Genomic DNA, 19,921 nt, shown 5'->3' on the forward strand with positions numbered 1-19,921 from the left:
AGCAATGCTTAAGATGTGGTCACAAAATGTGGGTCATAAAAGAGCTATAGTCAAAGTGTACTGTCCAAACTATATTGGACAGTGTTGTGAGTCACTCATCTGAAGCAGTCAGCGAATGTGCCTTCTCTTCAGCACTAAAGCTAAGCTCTCCTGGGGCTCTATGCTTTTTTAAGGGGCAAAGAGGGTTTTCTTCTGAAGCAATTTACTCAGGTCTGAAGCAAGGCTCTTCTTTCTCCTTTATTATATAGAATCTGTATAGCTTTTCATAACCAGACATAGACTGAAGCTAGTGTTACTGTACAGTTAAGTGAGGAAATGAACTCATTTATCCGCCAAAAATAAATTGTACACAAATTCCACAGACAAAAACGGATATGATTCCTTTTACAGTGCGCCTTACTTACAGTTTCATGTGCAACCACACTGGCAACTACACCACTAAGCATTTTTCCTAGCATCTCCATTTACAACGCTGAGGTATCACTGACAGCTGGCAGCTATGCTACTAAGTCTTCAACTTTTACTCTCACTTATAACATACTTCAATAACAGGTTTCATCTGAAGATTTACACATTCCCTCATTATCTTCCTGCTTTCTAGATGATTTATGATTCTGTCAGAATGTAGCGGTTTTGTTACAGATCCCTAGGAACATATTATTTCCCTTCAAAGTTTTATTAGTCTCACTCAGTGTTCTTCTGCTTTTCATCCCAGCAAAATCTATTTTAAATTAAGCTAACAAGACAATGAGTTAAATGATTCTCATGCAGACAACTGTGCTCAATGTGCAGTTGTTTGAAAATCAACTCCCCAACCCAGGTCAGGGGTGGAGCTAAAAGCATGGTCCTACTTCAATCCATGCCCTACATGTGAGTGGTGCATCAGGTTGCCCTGGTGTTATGGAAGAACATTTGAGCTAGGGAGGCTCCTCCCATCTACCTGAGCTTCAGGCTGTTGTGTAAGGCCCTCTGTTTGAAGATTTTTGGCTACTTAGTTGGACAGTACAGTAAAACCCTACTTGTTAACTTTGTATTATTGTTAATTTACTGGGTGACTTTGTAGTTGTTTTTATGTTGTATACTGCTGTCAGCATTGGAAAAGGCAGGTGATAGAAAGAAAGGAAGGTAAATTGCTTGTTTGGAACTTGCATGGTACTTCAACATAAAATTAGTTTTAGTAAGATTAAAAATTTAAAGTTTATATCTGCTTTTCTCAGCAATCACGTCTGATTATTTCCTATATGAATATGTTCTTTCTTCTTTCAAAGCACACAAATATGAAACTATAAAGGCCCCTTTGTCTTTACTTGAGAATAAAAAAAGGCTCAAAAGCCTAACTTACTTCATGCATGAATTTCACTCAGATTGAATAATGAAAATAATTATCTGTTTCAGAACAGATTCAGTTTTTGGTTTTCACGTTACATGCCTGCTGGGTCTGGGTTACAGGCACTGCATGGGGGAATAGTTAAAATCAAGCTATTCTTACAGCACATATCTTGCTACCTGACTGCCTTTCATCACTTCAGAGGGAGCTAGAAAGTGGATTAAAAAGTCAGAGGCTTTATTGATCGAACTTATTAACATTTAAAAAAACAACCCTCCTATTTGTATTCTAGGATATCAATATTATGGTTCTGACACATTACTGCTAACTCTGTTCCTTCTGCCTACAGATTTGCAAACTAAGTCCTTATTCTTATGACCACCTTTCATGCACTGAAAGTCTGCTAATGAGGAAAGTATCACTCCTTCTCATTATTCTTTCACTTATTTTGTTCTTATTTTATTATATGAGGGGACAGCCAAACAGTTCTCCACCAAAAGAGAACAGAGCTGGGTTTGGAATTTGGTTGGTATTTGGGCAGAGTCATCCATCTAGTAATCTCCTTCTATGCTGGGCAGCCTATGAAGATGGTTCAAAAACTGTGGTTAGTGCACAATGATGAAATGAACTTTAAGATTGGGAAAATTAGAAACTGAGAGAAACTGAAATCGATAGTCACCCATTCCCTACTCCTGTCCTAGCTGAACTATACTGGCTACCAATTTGAAGTCTAGGGCTCCTCAACACAGCATTTCAATGAGAATAAAACATATTCCAAAAGCTTTTTTAAAAAATTCCTTGGTTATAAAAAATATCAAAATATCTGGGAATATGGTTACCAGCAGACTTAGTCAAGTTCATTAAAAAAAAAAAAACACAATAAGCTATACGCTAAAACAAAATGTGATTTGGGGTTCTGGAGATCATTTCCCGTATCATGGATGCACATATTGGCTGTTAGGTTGTTTTGCACAATGCTCTAGATGCTACGTTTAGGTAGAATAATGAAAATATTTTAAAACTTGAGATTATAATATTCTATATTATATTATATCAAAGTTTGTTATTCCCTATCTAATTTTTCATGAAGCTCTGTCTCTGTGTTCTGCTTGACATTTCTAAAGGCATTGACAGGGAAAGAGTGGTTCTTGGTGCATAATGCACTAAATCCTCTGACCACTGAGAAGCTCCCCCTGTCCCCACCCAATCCCCAGATAGGCTGCTCTGATTTCCCATGGCTGCTATTTACATTTTTTAATATATGCACATTAACTGCATCCATACAATTAACATTACGTCTAATTTGTACACGGTACTTAGCCAGATGTATCAATGGTCTAACTCGGTACAAGGCAACTTCTTAGGTTCTTCTGAAGTTGTGATCCTGTATTGATGCACAGATTGTACACACACACACACACACACACACACACACACACACACCACTTTCATTGTAATCACTTCTGGTAGAACTGCAATTCCCAGGGAGGAGGGAATTACTACAGTTTAAATCTGTAAGATAATTATGGTCTATGGGTTTAAACTATAGTGCTATTTTTAATAAAAGAAACAGGTCAACTGAAAAACAATATTTTATGTGTTACTTTAAATACACAATGATTCAGTTAATTACTAGTAACATCTGCTAAATGTTACGTGATTAAGATGGCATTGACCTTAAATTATTAAATTGCCGCATAGTTCTTTTTTTAAAAGTCACTCTCTTTATATGGCTAAAACTGGACCATACCTTATTACTATCTAAGAGTAGAAATCTGTGTAACTTGGAAAGCTTTCTGTTTTCACACAGAGATGCCAATCCAATATCAGTTTCTGTCCTATTACAGGGGGTGGGGGGAGTTAACTACCACATATTACTCAGGGAAACAAACATAGCACTTCACAAAGGCTCGTTCTTAATACACTGGGGTATTTGTCACTAAAATATTTATAGAATATTTTAGTAAAAGACAACAACTCTAATCTGAAGATGTAGCCCTAATTCCAGATATGTTGTGTGCATCCACTGTTTCCTGTACAGTATGCACATTTTATGCTCATCCTGGATACAAATGAATCTCATGAACATAAAAGTTATGTCATCCCAATCCTGCTGGATTAATTTTCATTTTACTTATTTAATATTCTCTTAAGTATGCTAACTATTTAATTCAGGTTAAAATCTTGAAACCACTTAAGATTAATAGTACTGCAATCCATGATAACAGCTTAAAAACTGCTGTTTTATGTGCAATTTGTCATGGCTAGAACATGTGACCTTTTTAATAATACTTTCGTTCCTTGCTCCAGAATGGGTCAGAGAGAAAACTGGGGAGAGACCTGGCACACAAATCCTCACTGAATAGTAACTGTTGAATTACTGGACCAGTTTTAGAAGAAAGAAAAAAGGATGAAATCTGCATTTATGTGCAAGTTATTCAGCTTCTGACAGGCATTCCTTCAATTTGGTTGCTCTTTTGAAGGATCAGTCACACTGCAATATACCGAAGACACACCATAAATAAAAGTGACGTTATGAAAACACAGTTTGAAGAAACTTTTTAATTACTCCCCTGGGCACCATGAGTTGTGTTTAACATGCTGAAAATAAAAACAGCAGTAAACAAAAGTGATTCTGAGGAAGAGCAGAACGTGAAAAAGCCGAGTTATTTTGACTTACTTTTATTTCAGAAAGAAGTTTCCATTGCTTCTGTTGTTCTGTTATTGGCTGACAGGGTCACGGGACCTTGTGAACTAAAATAGAAAAGCCTCAGCAGAGGGAGACTGAAGCAGCAGAATGCCGAGGAGAGAAATGAACTTTAAAACATATAATACACATGAGCTATATTGGCCTGTAAAGTTTGTAGAGAAAAGTTCAGTTTTCTTCCACTGAAGTAAGGGCATCCAGTGTTAAAACCTCTCAACCATCAACCTTGGGCAATTTGTTTTTTAAAGTCCTGTTAAATTTGAGTTGAGGTTTTTTCCCCTCTCCTCTGCACATTGTTGTTTGTGTATTAGGAATATTTACAAGGCCTACTGAGCCAAACTGGGGCTCCAAAACAAGAATAGCCTAGAAGCAAACTCATTTCAGAATTATGTAGAGTCGGACATGACTAAACAACTAAACAACAACAAATGCTTCACCGTTTCCAAGAGTACCTGTTGCAGTCCCACTTGCAGTGACCCCTTTCCCAGGAGCTAGTCCTAGTCTAGGAAGGTGAACAAATGAGACAAGAACAATGTTCTGGGATTTGAAATTGGGCACAATTCCAGATATTCCAGATATATGTAGGATTTGGTTTAGGCATTGGGTATGTATCCCTCCCAGCATCCTGGTGGAAAGCTGAGGCATGAAAGGTTGATCATGGGATTAATGGGTCCATCACAAGATGCAGGTCTACATGGATGGCCCTCCCACGCTGCTGAAGGAAGAATTCCACCCCAGTGCCTACGTCAACTAAAGTTGTGACCATTGCTATGTGGAGGGCAAAGCCTGCAAACGGGGCGTATCTATTTGCAGGCAAATTCCTTCCCAGCTCTGGATACGGCAACCATTAAAGAACCAGAGCAAGGCTGTCAATCACATAACCTAGAGGAAGAAACATTAATATACAACAAGTCCCAAAGCATGAAAGGGAGGGAGGGATGGGGAGATGTGCTCTTCGGCTGACCGCAGTCCCAAAGTCAGGGTAGCCAGTCTTTTAAATCCAGAGGACGTACTGTAGTGAAGCCTGCTCCACTCTGGTTCGCTCCTGAGCCCTGCCCCACCATGGACTGGCATGATTGGCTGGAATTCAAAACTGGGACTGGCAGGAACTCCCGCCCTACTCCGTGGCCAGCATGGGGATTTCCCAACTGCTAGTTGTCCAGCCCAGCATTGCTCCCAGGGGTCAGGTCGCAACAGGCCACAACCGCCACCTACCCTAGGACTGGATAAGCGGCCATTACTAAAACTTTGCTTTGACAATTTTATGTCAATCATTAGGTCCTTCATTGAAAAAAAAATATTTATTTCTTGGTTAAAAGCTTTCATGGCTCAGTCAATGGGGTTTTTTTTAATAAATGACAAGACAGCTGTATCTTTGCCTATTCTTTTAATAGTTAATTGTTTTATATTGAGATCATTTACAAAGCTATTGCACATGCCTGTCTTGCCTTTGTATTGTTTAATTCAAAGGATTGCTGCAGATTAAAACATGAGAACAGACATGAGGTAAAACTGAAAGGATCCCAACCTACACATTACTCTGACATTCAATCAAGTTAAATTCAGGTAGCTACCAAGTTAGAGACACCATTAATTTCAAGGTTATTTCTGAATCATAGAACTCAGAAAAATCATCTTCTTCCCAGTGAACTTTTGGAGATTCTGCAAAATATATTAACATCATGAAGGTAGATTAATGCACTTTTCTCAATAAAAGGTTTGGGCATCCTAATTTATATTTTACCCCAGTGATTATTCAAGTTTCTTGCTGAACAAACCTGCTGCATCCTCACATTTATGAAACATAATTAAAGGGTTTTTTTTAATGTCCTTTGATACAAGTTAAATGGCAAGCTAACACCATAACAGAAGTTTTTGGAAGGATGTTCATAATCTCAACCTGTATCACATTGAGCTTATTTTTGTGATCCATAGATCCTGTAAAAATGGTATGCCCAGTACCATCAATAATTGCCTTTCACTCTCTTAAATGCAGTCCAAAACATACTTATTAGTAAGTCCCATTGGACACAGTGCAAAGGAGTTTCAGTTTCAGGAGGATAGCACTCAGTGGGATATATGCAGAGGGAAGGAGGTGCTCTTGTGCAATGGAGCTTTCCATTTGATTTCGTAACCGATGGACAGAATTAAAATATGCAAAATTACTCCAGGTGCCTTTACCACTCAGGCACTATGTTGCATGAATTCAAGCCAGATTATTATGTTACTGCAGTAACATGAGGGCTGCATTAACATAGTCCAGTCCCATGCCACTCTCAGAGAATTATCATTTCACACATACCTCACGACATTAAAAAGGTTGTGTGAACTGGCCTTAGTGTTATTCTCACTGAAGCATCTATTTGGCCCCATTTTCTGCTTGTACCAGCCAAAAATGCTTTGGCATTTCCTCCTTGTGATATGCAATGTTACTTGTCTGCCAAGGAACCATTCACAATAGGATCTTGTCACACTTAAGCTAGATAACTGGCCACACTCAATTCAAAGGGAAGCTTTCTTCAATTTCATTAAAGATATTACTTTTATTTTCATTTAGGATGAGAATAGGGAATTCTAAATCTATCCCCAAACAGTAGAACAAGATTGACTAGCTGTTCCATGTTCAATTACCACATATACATATTGAAACATATCAGCTCCCTTTAGTGATAGGATATAATTATTTCCACATTGTTGTGAATAGCAAATCCCTATTACTGAGTATTTTTGTTTAAAAGGCAGTAAAATCTCTTGGTAACACAACAAATTTTCTGCTGATCATTCTTTATTTTTTACTATGACAGTAGCCAAGAGCAATATCCTCAACCTATTAGATACTATCAATAGCAATGGATTCAAAGACAAGTGTGTTGTGAAACAGAATGGGCATTAAATACAGATCTGGGGCATTATCTAGTTTAATTTTGCATATTAGTTATCTGAACATTGATCTACACTATACAGTCATACCTCAGAAGTTGAACGGAATTTGTTCCAGAAGTCAGTTCGACTTCCAAAACGTTCGGAAACCAAGGCGCGGCTTCCGATTGGTTTTTGATTGCGCAGGCACCACAGAAACAATAGCGAAAGCTGTGCCAGATGTTTGGCTTCCCAAAAATTGTTCGAAAACCAGAACACACACTCCCGGTTTTTGATCATTTGGGAGCCGGAACATTTGATTCCCAAGGCGTTAAGAAGCCGAGATACGACTGTAGATACAATGGGCACAATTCAGCCAAAGTTTAAGAAGGTAGGGCTACTCTGAATATTCACAAGTAGTGGATATGCAATGGTGGGGGTGGGGTAGGTTGGGAGAATTACCCTTGCCTGTAGCCTCCCTCCAGGATATTTCAGAATCAGAGGGTGCTGGCCAGCTGATCCTCTGGTCAGGTGGTGGTGTTGCTAAATGTGAGGTCTGCAAAGAAGAAAACTTCCACCAATCATTTGACAGTGGCTGGGGGGGGGCAATTTGGCACGTACAACTGAAACATGGGTAGATGGCCTGAGCAAAGCCAGCTGTGTCCACTTGGGTACTTGATAAAAGCACTAGCCAAGTTCAGAGGGACAGAGTGAGGGGGTGGTTGTCATCCGTAAAGAAATCATACTGAGACTGGGTTTGAGGGATTTTTGTGGTATTGGGCCAAAGAGACAGAACAGGGATGCTATTAGTGTACAATTACCTTACTGTGATACAGTCTCTCTAACCAAGCTGGTGGAATTAGTCTCAAATGTAGTTTTAGAGAACCCCATCGCCACAAGCTATGTCAGCCTCTTTAATAAACTGTTTCATTGCTATGCAGGATGGAGGATGGACCACGGTTCCTCATTCTCACCTTTACTTTATTATGATTTCCCACACTTTCTATTTTTGTTGCAAATGTATGTTTTAAAAGGATATTAAAAGCCATACGGGATCAGACCAAAGGCTTATCTAACCCACCATCTTGTTATTCAAATGGCGTACCAAGGCATGAAGAAGAGCTCCATTTTGGCTGAGCAGTGGCAGGCCAGAATAATAGTCTTATTAGATGTAAATCAATACTTGTCCGAGAGAAGACTTATTTATATTTGCCCCTGTAAGAATAGGTCATAATTATTTTACTTGCAAATTGTGGGCTTTGTTGAATGATAGCTTGATTCTATATGCAGTCACGGAGAAATTCTTAGGTAAGATTTCACCCTAATTTACCCAACTTATACATGTATAACATAGCACAAAAAAGAACATTTAATTAAGTATAAAGTACATCTGCAGCTCTCATAATTAAAGCTTTGCTAGGACAAAACTCTCAAGAGAAAGCATGTACAACAAAATCTCCTTGATTTTATCTCTCCTCTGCTGGCAACAATAATCTTTCTGCAGTTAAATGCTTTTAAGTTGTGAAGCTTGAAAGACTGTATACACTAAGAGGTCTACTTGTTAACAGCAGTTTTCTATACCAAAAAAAAACAACAAAAAAAAAAACCACACACACACCAAAAAAACCCAAAACACTATTCAATTGCTTAATCCATGGCTATTTTTCCATGCAAAATTTCTTAGGATTGATGAGTCTGAAAAGTCACTATTTCAGTCTCATGCAATTTTCACAGGTGAGCTGGACCTTTGAGTTAAATTCCACCCATAACAGTTTAATGGAATAATTTCTGAAGACAGTATAAGAAAGCTGCAGTAAAAAACCCAGCCTCCTGATGCACGCCTTTTGAAATTCCACAGTGTTTTTCATTGCTTGCTATTTTATTTTCAATCGGGGCTGGGAAAGGCAACTTTTACTCTCAATCCTACCTTCTAGAGGTCCTTTTCCCTAGAAATCTGCTCCCTCTTCCCATCTCTGTGTTTGCATGTGACTGTGCTTAGACATGTACTGTATTTTAGCTCTGCCCTAACTTAGCCTTTCACTAAGTTCATACCAGCTGTATGTTACTGAGGCCAAGTTTACAATGCGAGGCCAGAGAGCAAGATCAGACTAGAGTGCTGAGCATGTCTTTCCTCCAAAACTCCATACTTTCTCCTCCTCTTCTTTGTTTGCTTCTTGAGTTTATGTTATATGTGTGCTAGTTTGGTCATGGTTAGAATTATTAACTAATTAACCGAAACGGAAGAAAAGTGTGTCTGTATGTGTGTGTATCTCATATTTTCCACATCGCCATGTTATAAGTGCATATTTTGCTGAGCTATTGCAGTATTACATGTGTATATTTTGATCATGAGTATATTCAGTAAAAAAAACAACAACAACAACAACATTTTAAAACATGCCATTTCCAAAAATCCATGAGACTAGAACATTTGTATGTGAAACACCCGTCTACCAAGGAGGCTTGCTGAGACACGTCCCCTGTCAACTTACTAGATAGCTATAGGTAGGTGACTGCCTCACAGCCTTAGCCACCACCTATTTGCATTATGGAGATAGTGGTGGCCTGCTGTGCAACAGGGTTGCAAGCAATTGCTGAGATTATGGGAAGCACTTCCCATAATGTGCTTTAAGCACTCTGTATTATAAATAAAAATAATAAATGAAGGGCTATATGAATACGATGTACTATCATCAGTATCACACAGGCTTAGTTCAATGGTGCTTTAAGTATGACAGAACACCATGGAAGCAGCTTTTATGTTGGTTACAGTGTTGCTTTTTAAAAGTTTGCAATCATGTAGGCAGAACCAATTACCTGCGTATTTATTATGAAATCATCACTGCAATGGAATCATGATTTTGTGGTAAGGATCACAAAAGGGTACCTAGAACTACACCTCTTTATGATCATAATAGTTTTTAGCATTCATATAGTGCTTTTTTTAAAATTCAGTGCTTCACACACATTATACCGGGCAACAGCTGAAACGGAAATGATATGGAATAATTTCTCTCTTGATTTAATCTCTCCAATAGTAAGTTCAAGACCAAGTGTGGTCATCGTCATCTGCATCTTTCTTTTTAAAAAATTTGGTGCATTCTCCCTCCGATATCAGTTACATTTGCAAAGATCATTCTGATGTATTTTATTATCGTGTGTGTTGCCTCTGGAGGGAGGTCATGGTACAATACCAAAAGAGAATTCCTTTTCAGTGATGTTCCCCACACTCTAGAACTCCATCACTCTAGAACATCCACATGAGAGCTTGGAGGTCAGTTAAAAGTTGACATCAATGATCTGAGAATGCCTGTGCAAAAAGATAGGTTATTGAAACAAGCCACCATGTGTGCCTATCACATTGCACAGGGAAGTTCATTCCACAAAGTGCATGCGACCATGTTCTTGCTGGATGGATTTCTGCAGATCACAACACTGTCAGCAAAGCATCATCTGATGACTGTAGTGATCTCACAGGTCTATTTGGGAAGAGACACATTTTCTTGGTTGTCTGCTTTTCAAATATGTAGTTTTAGGGATATGGACTGGGATGGTTTGTGGCAGCAACAGCATCTCTAGTGAAAGGAAGGGAACCAAGAGTTGGCCAAGGGAAAGAGGCAAACAAGGTAATAAATGAACTGGTTGTTGCCTTTGTACTTTCACATGACATTCCAGGCTCAACACTGCCAGAAAGATATTGACACGCTGGATGAAGTTCAAAAACAATAAACACAAAAACAACAAGTGAGTTGACCTATGGAATAAGAGTAAAAGGAGCCACAGAAGCACAGTCTGATTAAGAGGTGACTAATAGTCAACTCACAATCTACAAATCACAAAAACGAAGATTGCTGCAAAGAATAAGATGAGTTAGTCAATGTTAAAATGAATCAGTCAATGTTATCTAGGAACAATAGTACGATAATGTACTGGGCATAAAGGAAAGTTTCCAGTTGCTTAAGACCTTTGATAAGGCAATGGACAAAAAAGTGTTGAATAGTTTGTTTAAATGTTAGGGTTCATTATTGTTATTGTTCATTATTGTGTGTACCACTTTAAAAGCCAGGAGGCATATCCTGACCTAATTTTTACAGCTGTGTAGCAGGTCTGATAAGTCACTGTAATTAGCTGATAAAGGTAAAGGGACCCCTGACCATTAGGTCCAGTCCTGGACGACTCTGGGGTTGTGGTGCTCATCTTGCTTTATTGGCCGAGGGAGCCAGCGTACAGCTTCCAAGTCATGTGGCCAACATGACTAAGCCGCTTCTGGCAAACCAGAGCAGCACACGGATGTTGAATGGTCTCTTTAAATTTGAAGGTTCATTATTGTTCCACAAGATGTGTATTTCTTAAAGGGCCAGAGCAAATAACGTGACCTAGTTTTACAGCTGTGAAGCAGTATAGCAGGTGCTGTTAAGTTGTGGTGATTAAGCTGTTGGGTATAGTATATAAAGAGCAGCACCTAGCTCTCTCAGTACCCTGTTGGATGGGTCATTGATATATTATAATTAATGTAAAATAAGTTTTTGTTTTTGTTATTAAAACCTAGCAAAAGTTACTTCTGCATTCCTTGTAATGTGTGGTCTCCTCAGCACGGCTTCTGCAGCACAACTAATCTGCAAAACAGCCAACAACGGAAACGCCGTTTACCTTCCCGCCAGAGCTGTACCTATTTATCTACTTGCACTTTGATGTGCTTTCAAGCTGCTAGGTTGGCAGGAGAAGGGACCAAGCAACGGGAGCTGATAAGTTGCTGTAATTAGCTGTGTCAGCAATTGTGTCAGCAATTGTGAATGGTATATAATGTGCTGTATGTACCTTACTCTGCCTCCCTGGTGAATGGATGGGTGATGATTATAAACACTATGTAAGATGTATGTTAGAGGAGTTTTGTTATTAAACCATGCAAATATATTTTTGCGTCTCTTCAGTGTTTCCATCTGTGTGGTCTACTCTGCACGCACTCTGTGGCATGTTTCAAATGCCCAATTAAAAAGAACTAAATATTAAGTTGGAAAAGCAATCCACCATTTACCTGGAAATGAACTGTGTAATTTCATAGTTGTTGGTCCACCTGATTCTATTTACCATGCAACATTGATTTTTTTTCTTTAAAAATTGTACCCTTCAGGCTTTTGTGTTACCAGTACCAGTCAAAACTGAATTAGGTCTTCAGCCCTGAATCAGTTAGGGTGAAGAAACTGATGAACACTGACTGAAGTCAAAGGCACTTATTCAGTTTCAATTCAATGACTCTAGCCTCATTATGTTGTAGCTTAGATGGTGTAAAATTGTGTCTGTTCTGCATCATCTGCCCCATAAGGATATAGTTCTGGGAACTGCTAGTTCCGTTTGCACAAAACCCAATGCTTATTAGTGTTCGAACACTGGGTTTCATTGTAGGAAACTAAGTATTTTATTAAAGGGATATTCCTCAGTGGTGTTTTGTGCAATGTGTGGGTCTGTTCCTGATGAAGGGCTGCATAAGATCTGCTGATCAGAAACAAGTCTTTTCCAAGAGTCTGGGCAGAGTCCTTCAACCACTAGCACATCTACTCCTGGATAAGCCCACCAGCCTGTCTTTTTAGAAGACTAGTTAGAGTGCTAATTCACAAATAATTTCTTAATGCTCTTTGTAACCACAAAATTCCACATCTGCAAAGCACATCATAAGAATATTTTGGAATAGTTTGTCCTTGCTTCCAGAAAGGAATGGGATGGTATAAAGTCACTTAAATCACATTTTCCTTCATTATGGATTCATCTCACATGGCAGAGGGTTATTAATAAACATCTCAGTATAGCTTTAGGATTGAGTTCAACCATCTAAATATGAAAGGTACATTGCTGAAGAGAGAAATTAGGCTGTACCTGAACAAGCTGCACTAGTACCTTCATTGGTGGTATATATCTCTAATAAGAGTTCCTCCTGTCTAGGTTGTTATTAAGAGACTACTGATTTAAAATACGAGTACATGCCTTATCTGGAGCCAAACCAGCAATCCATCTACAGCCCAGTACTGGGAGTGTGGTGGGAAAATAACTTTCCTGGATCTCAAGGTCCCTTAGATGACCTTTAGGAGACAAATTAGTGCTCACTTGCATTCAGATCACATGCTCTGCCACTGAGTTATGGGTCTTTTTCATCCTTATCTTCCTTATGTCTTACTCCCCAAACCTTGACTGAAAATTCTCTCTCAAAGATTTATGCTGAATCTTCCTATGAGTAAGTTGCTCACAGTAGTAGATTTTGATATATCTGGTGGGATAAAAGGAGATCTTCATTAAAATGTCCCAAACTCTTCCATTTATAGTTTGAAAATGAAGTCTGTATTTTTATCATCTGCAATTGCATTTTAAGAAGCTCTTGAACTCTTTACTACCTCTGTGTTGACTCAGCTAAAGAAGATGTATATTCCAACTGGGTCTGAACTTTCCAGGGCTTAAATCACAGATTTCTCCTTCTGGAGGAGACATACTGAATCTCAGTGTCCTGAGGATCAGGGTTCATCCATTGTATACACCACCCAAGAATATATTTGCCAAGAATGATTTGCTCATTGCTGGCTTGAAAATCTTTGAGATTTGCCCTTATTAAGAAAACAGAGCTTCCCTCTCCTGCCAGATTAAGAAAATATAAAATGGAATGTTATTTGCCAAATGAGGTTTCTATATATGATTTATATTATAATTAACTTTTCTGTATCCTTTTCCATAAAGTTTTCTCATTTTCTGTTATGCCATTTCACTGAATGCTTGTAACTACAGACTAAAAGTGTACATGTTTAATTTATTACCAAGAAAACCTTCAATACTGGTGGTTTTGAGTCAGGAAAAGGAATTCAGAACATTTACTAATCAAAAATTGCTTTGGTCATAAATGTTTAGTCCAGTGGTAGAGAACCTGTGACCTTCCATGCTCTCTGTCTGGTCTTCAGGACTGTCCTCAAGTCACACACCCTCCTCAGCCACATCTCCTCTCTCCAGCCCACAACTCTCACTGTTCCTGCTTTACATCTTGCTTGAGTGTTGCCTGGTTGGAATGTTGAACTTGCTTGCCTAGAAGGGAATAGAGGTGTGTGTATAAAACTAGCTTATTATGCAGATATTTTGTGTGACTTTGTTGCTCCACCTCCTTGTACCTCTGGCCCTGCCCACCACTGGCATGTGACTTCTAGGAGACTGCCTAGAATGGAATGTGGCCCCTGCTCCAAAAAGGGTTCCCCTACCACTGCTTTAGTTCCACTGAACCACATGTAGCCAACATCAGAATTGTAGCTTATATTTATACATTAGTGGTTGTTAAGTCATTTTTATGAACTGGGAAAACCATTTACTATGGGGATGATTTTGCCCTTAGCATGCAAGGCAGGCTCACAGCTGTTTGGAGCAGGCGCTGAGTGTGGGAAGTCATGTTTCTTGAGCAGCTTGTGAAGCCTAGCATCTTCCTCACTGAAACCTGTGCTCTTGCTCATCTCTCCATGCCCACCAATTTGCCCTGATCATCTGCTGTAATTTAAACTTGACCAGAGAGGTCTTTGCTCATGTCAGATTTCAGTTAACGGCCACAGTTAAGAAGGCTTCCCCCCATAGCAGGCGCTGTGATTCTTCAATGGTTTGACTTCACCACTGGAGCCACACTCCATTGTCTCTTGAGTGAGAAACAGATGCCAACAACTCCATATTTCTGTGGCACTGAATCAGAACTGTGCCCAGCAGCAAGAGAAAATGCACCCAAATTCCTTTTGTATTAAACAGGAAAATTGGCAATGCTGACAGTGTAATGGACTTCCCACAAGTTCAGAAGCAACAGCAACACCACATCAGCAAAGGGCAAACCACAAAGATACAGCAGGCCTATCCTGGCTCCCACCCAACACACACACACACACACACACACACACACACACTTACTTGTAAATAAGGAAGAGATCTTTATTCAGACAAGTAATGGTACAGGCTCAACAACAGATACTGTACTCTGGAGTCACTTCAGAACTTCAAGAGCAAGACAATAAATACAGAACTGTACAGAAGTGACAAAGATGATCCAACAGCTTCCCCACCCTTCCCACCAGCTTTTGGGGATAAGGCACAGCATGCTTGCTCATGAGACTCTTGCCTCACAGGAATGCTAAGCTTGCAAACATGTGCTCTGTCAGAGCTGGTGGGTCTGCTCCCATCTGCAAAGACCATGCCTGGTTCTATGTACCAAGACCGCACCCTCCTGTTCAATCACTACCACCTCCTGTTCAGACGTCCCCCTCAGCTGATCAAAGCCCTCTTCAGCCTCCACTGAGGATCTCCATGTTGCAAAAAGGTAAGAGGAAAGAGCTGGTATCCCTTCTCCCCTTTCCAAACCACCTGACATCAGGGTTGAAAAAGGAGATCCCCTCTTTCAAAGTAGGTTCCCACCATTCAGCCCCCTCTTCTCTTTCTTCTTCATCTCCTGCGTCAGTCTGCCAGCCTAAGCCTGATCCTAACAATACTGTGGGGCTCATGGCATGAGCCTCTCTTTCATGCTTTTAACATTCTCAAATACCTTGGTTTGTTTTCTTACACTGAGGGGCAAGACACAAAGTTAAGGACCCATTGTGACCCTAAGTCAGAAAGTCCACAGCATCTGCAGCTATAAACTAGTCACCCACAATAGTCTGTTCACCAATACCAGGGATTAGGTTTCCATGCCTTCTCCAAACTGTATTGATAGTTGCACCAATTGTTCAAACATTCCTAAACAAACATGCCCTTTTCTTACAAGAAATTCTACATCACCTGGACTGCCTTATTTCATCTCAATTTGATAGGAGAGCTATAAATCGAGTGCAGCTTCCTAAACTTCATTAGTTCCTACAACCCAGTATATCTGCTTATACTGTAACAATATGGTTAACTTGTTAATAGTATGGGGAGAAATGAAATGTCAGTCTTCTGATCACTCCATCATCACAAGCATTTCTGCTTGCCAAATCTCCCCTCTCCTCCAACTGGGTTTTGTAGATTCGCCTGACCCTCCGGAGTGGAATGGGAGACATGGGGGTGCCTGGGGGGAAAGCTCCATTGTGTTAGCAAGAGCCTTTGTGCTGGCTTCCACTGGCATACAAGGTGAGCTGAATGCAGGCCATGGCTGACATTTCTGTAGTTGGGCATTAGAACACACACTCGCTCTCTCTCACACACACACAGTACTTTAAATAACATCAGGAATGCATATATTTCACTGCAGCTGTCCTTAATAGCCAATGAAGCTACAGTAGTTTTCATTTCCTACAGGTCTTTCAGATCAGCAGAACCACAAGCAGTACCTCTAACCAAACACAAACCGCAGGAAAAAAACAGGTGTTAGAGCATGCAATAGGGCTTTAATATTATATCATCAGTACGAAGGCATCTCTTTACTATTTGGTATTCTTCCTATTTGGTATTCTTTGTTTTCAAGACTTTAGGAGAAATGCCTCATTAGAACCTAAATAAACTTGTGATTTATAAAATGTTGGCACAAATTGCAAAAACGAGGAAAACAATTAAAGTATGCAAAACGATGTGGGAGGTAGCAAGTTTGTGTAAAATGCATATAATTCCTTCTGCTCTACCTTGCTATAAGGCAGGTATGGCTCTGCAGATGTTGCTGACACACAACTCCCATCATCCCCAAAAAGCATGGCCAGTGGGAATTGTAGTAAAGCAACATTTGGAGAGCCAAAGGTTCCCCACACTGGCTATAAGGTATGCAGATAGAAACATGCTGTTTTGATACTAGAGATGCCAGCTTGGATTTTCATCTAGATTTCTATGTCTAGTAAAATCCGTGTATAAGACAATGCTTTTTGCTTTAAAAAAATTAGGCAAAAATTGGGTGCCATCTTATACAGTACATGGATAGTGAATACAGAGCGGGATGTGCGATTAATGGCAGCAGTAAGCAGGAGATTGGCAGCGGCAATTGGGCGGGTGATTGGTGGCTTTGGCAAGACGGGCAGGTGATGGGCAGGCGATTGGTGGCTGCAGCAAGTGGGCAGGTGGGCTGTTGGTGGCGGTGAGTGGGCAGACAATTGGCGGCTGTGGCGAGGTGTGCAATCGGCAGTGGCTGTGCCAAACGATCAGCAGTGACAGGCAGGCGAGTGAGCGATTGGCGGAAGTGACCTCCCCCAGCCCACCCCCCAAAAGCTAAACAACTTAATTTCTTAATTTTGGGTTTTAAAAAAATAGGGGTCGTCTTATACATGGGGGCGTCTTATACACGGAAAAATATGGTAATATACCCAAAAAATACCAGACTTGACTAGCTCCAATGAACACATGTGATATGGACATGGATGCTGCAGAGAACTTCTGCAACAAATGCAGCCTTCCTGCTATGGGTTGAGTCTTGTGGCCATGACCTCTTGCTTTAAATAAGGAGCATAAAGCTGCATTCAGTAGGAAGAGTGGGGAGGATTAATAGTTCAAGGTCATCAGAGGCTTCAGTTCACAGTGTGAAGTCATCTCTGAATCATATGTCCAGAATACTATTTGGGAAAGCCTGAAATACCAATTCAGATCCAAAAAGTTTATAAAGGCACTGTTTCTAAATCAGACTGAGAGAAATTTGCTAACCTTCAAACTACAGGTAAGCTCTTGTGTTTTTTGTGGAACTACATCACTTCAGATTATACTGGGGTAAAGTATGTTTTTTAATAAGGTAAAGGGACCCCTGATCATTAGGTCCAGTTGTGACCGACTCTGTGGTTGCGGCGCTCATCTTGCTTTATTGGTCAAGGAAGCTTCCGGGTCATGTGGCCAGCATGACTAAGCCGCTTCTGGCAAACCAGAGCAGCGCGCGGAAACGCTGTTTATCTACTTGCACTCTGACGTGCTTTTGAACTGCTAGGTTGGCAGGAGCAGGGACCCAGCAACGGGAGCTCACCCCGTCATGGGGATTCGAACCACCGACCTTCTGATCGGCAAGTCCTAGGCTCTGTGGTTTAACCCACAGCGCCACCCGCGTCCCTATGTTTTTAATAGGAGTCATTTAAAAATGTCCTTTAGATAGAAGAAATGGTGCTACAGTCTTTACCCACAAACTAGATTTCTTTATGCAAGAAATGAAATCCAGGAAGCATTTAAACACATGATCTTCCGCCAGCAATCTAAAGGAGTACAGCTCCGTGCATTTCTGCTGGACATGTAGGCAGCTTCTCAATAAAAGCTGCTCAGCTGCGTCTCCAGGTCATGGGCTGGTCGGGGATGAAGCAACATCTCAATTCTTGTTTTCAAAAACTCAGAATGCAGAGATGGCCTGAAATGTATGAATGTATGTAACTTGTATGGATATTCAATTCAAAGATCAGTGAGAGGAAAATAAACAACTTGGCATGGCTAAAACAGAATCCCATTTCAATTAGATAGGTCATATGCATGTCTATTCAGATTGTGTCCAGTGCGGTTTGTCCCAGCTAAGTGGGTGTAGGATTGCAACCTATGTTACATAAAATGGTATTCCTGGCTAGGTGGTATTTGCATATTTCCTGACAGGATAGTAGAATGGACTCCTACTTGTGTTATGCCTCATTTAGGCATTTGTCTTGTTTTATTTCTTTGGCAAGAAATAATGTATATATGTGGCAGATTGGCACCACTTTAAGAGTAGCTAGCAGAGATGCACCCACACCATGGAGTAATAGCAAATGAGAATTAGTAGTGGTAACTGTATCACTACAGCCAATTAAAACAAAATGCAATTAATTCAACACAGAACACCAGCAACAGGGTAATGAAGCCTTGGCAGGTCTAGTAACCAACCAGGAAAAAGAGAAGAACCACACACACACACACACACACACAAACCTAGTCATGTTGGCTGCACAAGCTTGTGCTGCTTCCACGTAAGCCCCAGTTAGGTGTGTAGCTTGGAGGGAAAATCAATGTAAGCTGTTGTACTGGGTACATTTGGACCACAGGGATCCCAGGTGCTGAAGCAACACATCTAAATTCTCAAATTAGAGCCATCTAGCAGTGCAAGTATACAATGTTAAAGCAAAGTTCCTTGGTGGGGAGGGCCCATATCTCAGTGGTACTGGCAGACCACTTGCTTTGCATGCAGATGATCTCAGTTTCAGTTTCCGGCATATTCAGTTAAAAGAATCAGATGATGGGAAATATCTGAGACCCTGGGAAACTCCTGCTGGAGTAGACAACACTGGATTAAGTAGACAAGTGGTGTCACCTGGTGTAAGGCTGCAGCAAGGATACATAATCCATTTCATGGAGATGTTGAAAAATAGGAATTCCTATGTTGTTGAAAAAATGTCTCCCCACCCCCATTTATCAAAAAGCTAACGCATAAGTCTTAACACAGAGTGAGTGTAATTATTCTGTTACATGTTAGTCTTAAAAGTGTGACCAAAGGTTTTCAGGAAGCGTCCTGTCCAAGTTGACCACTACCTTTTCCTCTGCGTTCTAAGAAGATGCTGAGCCCACAGGTTTACAGTTTGTCTACCAAACATCATGGTAAAATCACCTTTATCACTTTGCAGGATGATATGGGTGGCCAAGTTAACTCAAGATGAGAGAACTCACCCTGGTGCCATTTGAGAAAAGGATACAAAAGAGGGATAAAATGCTCCATTAGGTAAACAGAAATATCAGTTCTGTATTTCCCCCCACAAACTTACAAAGGGGGATTTTAAAATACAGGTAGTACTGATCTATTTGCTTAAACCCTCGCCTTCTCTTTCTTGCCTGACTTGCAGCACAATCCTAACCACAGTAAATCAGAAGGAAGTCCTATTGAATTCCATGGGCATTACTCCCCGGTAAGGGCACAGGACTGCCACTTCAATCCTACCTCCAAAAAGCATGTAAAGAAGCAACCTCTCTTCCCCTTTTGTTTCTGACTGTTTTTCCTCTGTTGTAAACTCTGCTTGTGTTATGATATGAATTGACTGAATTAATTTTTGGCTTTAATTCTCTCCCGACCCCTGCACTCCACTTATCTGTGCCCTACTGACTGCAATAGGATTTCTGATAGGGGATAGTTAGAATTACAC

General features: G+C 40.3%; 1 protein-coding gene across 4 annotated transcripts in view; it reads right to left on the reverse strand.

The window, feature by feature from the left end:
• The window catches only part of ESR1 (estrogen receptor 1), a 201,512-nt gene that overhangs the window by 161,877 nt on the left and 19,714 nt on the right, over positions 1–19,921 (reverse strand). Inside the window, exon 1 of one of the 4 annotated variants that reach the window (XM_077925900.1) lies at positions 4,008–4,140. The exons of the other annotated variants lie outside the window; for them this stretch is intronic. The gene's annotated coding sequence lies outside the window, so the exon portion shown is untranslated. Of the gene's footprint in view, positions 1–4,007; positions 4,141–19,921 lie in introns of those variants that run through there. 4 annotated transcript variants of the gene reach the window in all.

This window comes from Podarcis muralis, chromosome 3, assembly GCF_964188315.1.
Source record: "Podarcis muralis chromosome 3, rPodMur119.hap1.1, whole genome shotgun sequence".
Lineage (NCBI taxonomy): Eukaryota > Metazoa > Chordata > Lepidosauria > Squamata > Lacertidae > Podarcis > Podarcis muralis.